Genomic DNA, 7,500 nt, shown 5'->3' on the forward strand with positions numbered 1-7,500 from the left:
GGTGACTTGCCTGCTCCTTCCTTAGAGTGCCATTTTGATTTGTTTTTTTATTCTGAGGTGGCTCACCCTCCCTACGGACTTTATTGGGAACCACAGCGTTTAAGCATAATTCTGAATTCCACACTGGCAACAAGGCACCTAAAACTAGGTCCTGCAGCTTGGAAGTGCCTGAGTCTGTTATTGGATCTGACCCTCCGGGGGAATAAAAGATGCCAGTTGAAGTTCATCTCTCAGAGGAAGTGGGGAAGGAGGATCAGTCCTCTTCACAGAGAAGTCTGGTCTCATCTGGAGTGTAAATATCTTTTGCCATACCTCAGAGCAAGGCTGAAGAGCAGGAAATTAATATTATATATCTCGTTGAACTGAAAAGGATGAATATGCTTACCAGTTTCCACTGGGTTGGCCCAGTTCTTTTTCTGATCCAGTAACATGAAACTCTAAAATTGGAACATGATCTGGATTGTTAAACATATCTATTTTTCAGAGGTAAAGAATAAATCCACTAGAAGTAATACAATGTCCACCTCTAGCACTGAATACATAGAAAAGTGAGTCAGATATGTACCTCTCATAGGACCTATGAAATTATTGCTTACTGCACAATCTAAAGTGCACATCACTATCCATAAAGATTACTAATGAAGAGAATTTCTAACTGCATTCTTGTGTGTGTGTGTGTGTGTGTGTGTGTGTGTGTGTGTAGTGAAAAATCCAAGCCATATCAGTGTTATTATTATCTTAATAAACTGTTAGGAACGGTCCTCTTCAATCCTCTTAGCATTGGTAGATATATTCATTCCTTAGGTCTGTTATATTACTTAGACATAAATACTTAAACATAAGATGCTTGGCCCAGAGTCTTCAGGGGAGTTAACTGCCAAATCATCTTTGAGGTGTTGGCACTAGTGTTAAAAGCAACTAAGTTTAAAATGTATCTTCCACCATTGCTTATCTAGTCAGAAAATGAGTTTCTTAAAGAAACTGGAAATTATTATACTAAAACGACATTTTTCACTTGTAGTGTTTTCAGTCTTTTTTTTCCGCAGGAAGTGTAATTAAACACTTATCCATGCAGTAGTTGACATTATTCTCTTTCTCCTTGTGAGTTGAGCAAATACTTTCCATTCTTTTTGAAATGGTGGCAAAATTAGTTTCTTTAAGTTAAAGGAATTTATGTTTTAGGTCTGGCAAAAGCAAACCCTATTTTTCCATTGCCAAACTTTGTTGTAAGTTCACAGACAAAGTTAAGGTTTGGTATAGTTTTCCTTATTTGACAGACTCAGAGCAGAACTAATAGCTACATTTTTTGAACTTGAAATTCTCTTTCAGATTACAGATTAAATACACACAAAAGAAGAATTCCACAAAAGTGTTGATTGAGAATTTTTGGACACAAAATATGTTCTAGCAAACCACTGCAGATTCAGAAAACCAGCTTTAACTCAAATAAATCATTTTGTGGTTTGAATCAAGCATTTTTCATCCCTTTATTCAGCATGTAGCACACAGATTAATGGATATGCTTCAGTAACTTCGACAGTGTGTGTTCACTGAACAATTGGACCACCAAACAAGGGCTTCTTCGGTCTATTCTCACATCAATGAGACACTCAAAAGAGTTCCAGATTACTCCTTTCTCCAACTCCACTCACAAGAGTTCTCCCTGAGTTGTAGACATTTATCTGACATGACTGATAAATTTGGGCAATTATTCTCCCTCTCTCTGGAGATCCACTTTGGCCCTCACAACTGTAGATCAATTGAATAATATTATAAGACACAGTGTGTGCATGGACAGCTAGAAGAATCAATGTAGTAAAAGAGGTTTAAAAGCTCTTCAGTCAGTTAGAAGTATAGAGTAGAGCTGGCACCAGTTTCAGTTAGGGAGGTATCTACATTCCTCAATCCAAGCCAGGGCTTTGATTTCCATAATTGCATACATAAAACCACATTCATGCAATGTGTACAAACAACTGTTACTATAACTGCACACACAGGCAGATCACCTACCCACTTCTTTGTTCATGCAGGTACTGTATATTTTTTGGCCGTTATGGTCATTGGGTACGCAGTTTTGGAAATCTTGTGCATGTTATAATTATTCAAGCATTAAGTCCTGCTATTGAAGAACCAGAAGCATAACTTCATCCAGAAAAATCAAAACAAATGTGTATTTATTCTGATTCTCCTAAGCTGTTAATTGAACCATAAGGAGAACCATATATTGAAGCTGACCTCATAGTTTAAATGTATTCCAGGAGAGATCTGCAAACTAAAGGCAGAAGGGTGAAGGGCCTTTGAAGCAGGCAGGACATAGCACACAGCAAGCATCTAGCCAGTAGAGCACTCATGGCTTTGCTAGGGCACTAAACATCCCAATAATTCCATGTTGTCTGGGGTTATGCAGGTGACAAACAGGAATCCTGAGATGCTGAAGAACTTGGGCACTCTATTCATCCATCTTCTGATCACTTTAAACAGCAGGTGAAGCTTAGGCAGTACTGTTGGGGGAGTGGTGCTTCCTTACCATACATAATCCAACTTGAAATAGAGAATTCTTTCTTGATTCAGTGCCAGAAAGGGAAAACATAGTTTTAACATAACGCAAAGGCATTTATTTCTGAAAGAGATTTATTATCTACTGTTACTTCATCCTTGGGCAAAAAGTTTGTATGGTGTATGCATTTGTAGTGCATGTATTTTCATAAATATCTGCAAGGGAGATATACTGTTTGATATTCCTATCCTGACTGATACATTTTAACTTGTTTAGTTTAAATTTTGAGGGCCTTGCTGCCTTTCTTTACCCTTTTTTTCAAGGTTCCACAAAATGTACTACAAGCATAGGCCTAACCGAAGGCCGTTCATCCTTACATACGGTGCTTTCTGCAGGGGCCCTGCCTGGTCACAGGAATCTTTCAGCTCTGATTAATCTTTCAGCTCTGTTGTCTGAGGCCTTTGTCCATGCAGGGTCCAACAGCCCTGGAGCTGCTCAGTTTGCCTGGGACCTACCACCGTGACAGAAAGATGCTTATGGTTCTCTCCTGCATGTGTATCATAAAGCTCTTAATATGCTCATACATGTCAGAAGGAATACTGTAACCCACTTCAAGTTATAACATAGATCTGTTGCATATGAGCCTCTATATAGCTAAAGCAGCTCTCTGGGTTGGGAGGTTACATTAAGTAGCTCAGCAGCTGAGAAGTCAGTCTTGTATTCTCTCATAAAGGACATCAGACAAAAGTAATCACTTAATTCTAGTAATCTAGTAACTATCTATCATGTTCCCAAATGCTGACAAACAAATTTCAACTCTGGCACAGACACATACACACATGCACATATAAAACCATGATATTCATGTACTATCATTCACACCCTTTAATATATGCATTTTATTATATAATTGTTAGAATACCATAAACTGTCTGTTGTCCTCAATGCATCGCAAAATTCCCATTGATGTAAATGGGAGTTTTACATGCAGACTGAGATCTTTTAACTACTGTTGCATTCCAGAAAGAACTGCATAAATTAAAAAAAAAAAATCTTTTGGTAAAATAAATGCATCAAAAATGTAACTTTTCAGCAACGACACAATATTAAATACAGTGTAAAGACACATTCTGTTTAAAAATATCTGAATAAGAAGTGTGTATGCTATTTTGGCTCACTGTGACTGCTAAGCATTAAGTATTTCTCCTTATTTACCACAAATCTGTGCAAATCCTAGTCTACAGTAAGCTTTTAAAATAAAACCATGAACACCACAGACACTTAAAAGGTGCTGTTCATAAAACTGTGCAAGGTAGCTCTAGAGAAAACTTTTGAGAAAAAGAGACTCGTAATATCTGTGAAGATTAGGAAATATATTTTATTATTGCTGTTGCTATTATTATTTAGAAGTTTAAAGCAACACTTTACCAAAGTGTCTCTGTAATGCAGCAGCTCTGCATTATGTGTTCTATTTGCATATGTCCTCTGGACTTTCTAAACAGAGATTGTCTTTCCTGTTTCAAGAAGGACAGGTATGGATTTATAAGGCACAGTTGTTAACAGAGACTTCAGATGTCCACTAACACTACCTGGCGTGGTGCACACTTTTCTGGGCCGTCTGATGTCAGGTTGCTTCTGCCTTGATAGTCTTTTCCTGCATGTAAATAAAAAGATACTGCATTCTATAAAATTATATCTAAATTAAGCTGTCATATAGTAGAGAGTATGCCTTGTTTTTCTTCAGTAATACTTCATAGTGGGTGGGAAGTTAAATGGAAGAACAAGAAACTTTAAATAAACAGAACTATATAAAGGAACTTGTATTCTCTATTACATCAAGGGCACATGATACATTTTAACTTGTTTAGTTTAAGTTTTGCAACTTGAATCTTTATAGGTTAACCCTCATCTCTGTGTAAAATTCTGTCAAACCTATTGCATTGGAATGCAAACAAGTTTCTATTGATGGCATATAATTTTAGGATCAGTTATTTATCAGGTATTTTTGGTTCTAAAGTTAAAAAGTGAAGTTATGGTAATATACATTGCATTTAAACACAAATGGCTGGATCTCTCATGCATAGCTCATAGGCTGATAATCACATTCCCTTGTAATAAGAATTCCTTATTTAAGTAAGCTGCGGGGATGTTGGACTGCCATCAACATTTGCAAATTGTATGAAACTCTGAATATCACTGTCCTATATTTCCATTGGTAAAATGACTTTGCCTGGATCATTTGTAGAAGGATGTTCACTCACAGATAACAGTCTAATGATACAATACTTCTTTGCCTTGCATTCAAAAGGTTCTCTTTGTGGAGGATCTTCACTGATTATTTTCTGAAAAAACTAGATACATGGCAAATTTTTAGAGTGCAACACGGGATCTTAGCCAGGATTCCTTGAAAAAAAAAAATGTTTCAGTGGTTCTCTCCACTTGAAATACACTGTCTTGAAATATAGCGTGCCAGGATCTAGCAAGCCATTGTTCTGTATGTGTTTGTACAAAAGTACTACAGGCAGTTACACATGGTATTTCCTCCAAGATCTTAGCACCTAAAAATATGCCTTGTTCAATAAATACCTTTGTGAAGTAGATATTTTTGTTGTTATCTTAGAGCATTGTACAACAAATGGATAAGTTAAGTGATTTGTTTACAGATACATTATGGGCAACTGAAACTATAGCATCCAAATATTTGTACCACAGTTACCTGTCTGCTGTTCCAGACAAAAATCTTCTGCAGAAAATTAACATTCTGTACTTTGAAAAAATACTTGTTTTAACACATTCATGTAGTGAATGTATGTAGGAGTGAACATATTATCTTTTATAGCAAAAAAAAGTCATTTAAAACATAGAGAAGAAAACATATTGAAATAGTTTTCTGCAGTGGGGAAAAAAAAAAGCTTTAAATAGTTATTCCATTTCCCAGTTTTCAAAGGTTCTGCATTAAATGAAAGACCTCACTCAGTAGCTCCTGCATTTGCCTGTTTCTGGTGTTAATTATCTTTTGTTTGCCCTTGATAATCCTGAGGTTGGTATGCAGATAATGAAGGCTGCAGAATCATTTCAAAGTGTAAAAAACAATGGCATTGTCAATTCTGCATCACAACACTTTATAAATTATGAATGTTATCCACATTAAGGAGAATGGTAGACTTTTAAAATTACTTCCATGAATAGATTAAATTACAAGTATTATTACATTTCATTTTATTAAGTGCATCTTAGTAGTTACTAGGGCAAATGAACATGTTCTCTCAATTACATAATAACATTAGAACTAAAAATTATGCATTGACACTCCCAAATGCATAATGCGGCATTGTATATTAATCATCCCAAACAATATTTTCCATTTATATGAAGATAATTATTAGCTATTGAACAATAACATTGTTATTGATTTATTGCAGTTCAGTTCAAAGAATCATTTTTTAAATAAAAGCTTTGATTCTTTTCTGCATCGTTTAATAATTTCTAGTTCTCAGAAAAAAATATAAGAGTTTTAATTACTCTCTTTTATTAATCTAATTACAATAAGACAAAGTTTATCATATATTTAATTTTTTAAATATCCTGGATAAGACAATGTAGCACACATTCAGTGCATACCATCTACTCTAAAAGAACATTTGTTTATTTTACTTTTAGCAAATGGTAATTATTTATTAGATTTTTTTTAAAGTTACATTTTAATTCTCTCGAACAAGTCTCTGTAGTCAGTTCTGTATGTTTTCACACTGCTTTTTATCCCATGAATTTTTTTTTTCTGTGTATAGATTAATAATATTTAGGCCATCAGATAAGAAGAACAGGAAAAGCTAACCCTGAACTGAGTGGCAAAATTTGTGCTCATCTAAGTGGGAGCTGGATTGAGAGTTTATACAGTGTAGACATGTAGCAACCAGTCATTTTAGACACCTGCATAACAATTATTAATATCAATAATTTCAACAACTTCCTTTACAGTATCAAATTTTTATGAGGATATATTGAATGCATTGGTTGCAGCCCTGTTAATGTATTTCTTCTATTTAAGTTGGCCAGATAACTGTATCTCACTGTTTCCAGTATTTTTGATATTTCGTGTTAATTAGCATCTGGTAATGCACATACTGATGCTATTTACTTTAATGTAACTGACAAATTTTTAAGCATGATCGCTTAAGACATAATCATTCAATCATTAAAAATACAATTTTACAGTGTCAGCAATTTTTCTTAGACAAGGCAGATATTGTTCTCATTTATTACATTTTTCTATTTTGATTTTAGTTTGAGTTTAACACAGTTGCTGTCAATATCATCATCAGATTGTGTCACTTTATAAAATACTGGTACACGCTCAGACTGATGTTTTCAGGAGGCAGTTATTGACTCATCAGTAAAGTAACAAAAATAAATAAGAGATGCTGTTGGATTGTTTATACCAAGTACAGATCGTAGTCAGTAAATCAGCTTTGAAGACAAATACATATTACACTAAATGTGTGGGTCAAAATATTAAAATGCTAACACATGCATTTATCATGAACCTTAAACATGCAGTATGATCTCCTTGATTCAGCGAGAAGAGTATATAAATGTGCAGAATTACATACTCCTATATGAAAAAGTGCATTTTCATTTGAAATATTTTTATGTGGGAACTTTTACTGAAGACAACAGCTATTAATACACTGTCTCTAACTATTTAAATGTCCTTTGTACTATTTAAAATCAGCTTTTTCCTCACATATTCTGTCTTTATGCTTCCTACCAATTGGAAGAATTTACTATTACAGTTCAGAGGATGCCTGTGGAAATATATCTAACAGTTAATATTTAGAATCAGTAAATGTTCTAATTGGTCATTTCACGGAAATGTGTAGTCAGTGTTAATTAGACATTGTTTATATTAGCAATGTATTGAGTAACATGAAATGACTAGGTGATCCTTTCTGGCCTAATGTTATTAACTAAACAAAGTAAGTTGGACTCTTTATCACCATTAC

General features: G+C 34.6%; 1 long non-coding RNA gene across 2 annotated transcripts in view; it reads left to right on the forward strand.

Moving 5' to 3' along the window:
* LOC106488464 (uncharacterized) overlaps nt 1-7,500 on the forward strand; it is a 31,091-nt gene that overhangs the window by 3,824 nt on the left and 19,767 nt on the right. The window lies entirely within an intron of this gene.

The sequence above is a fragment of the Apteryx mantelli genome, chromosome 1 (genome assembly GCF_036417845.1).
Source record: "Apteryx mantelli isolate bAptMan1 chromosome 1, bAptMan1.hap1, whole genome shotgun sequence".
Taxonomy (NCBI): Eukaryota; Metazoa; Chordata; class Aves; order Apterygiformes; family Apterygidae; genus Apteryx; species Apteryx mantelli.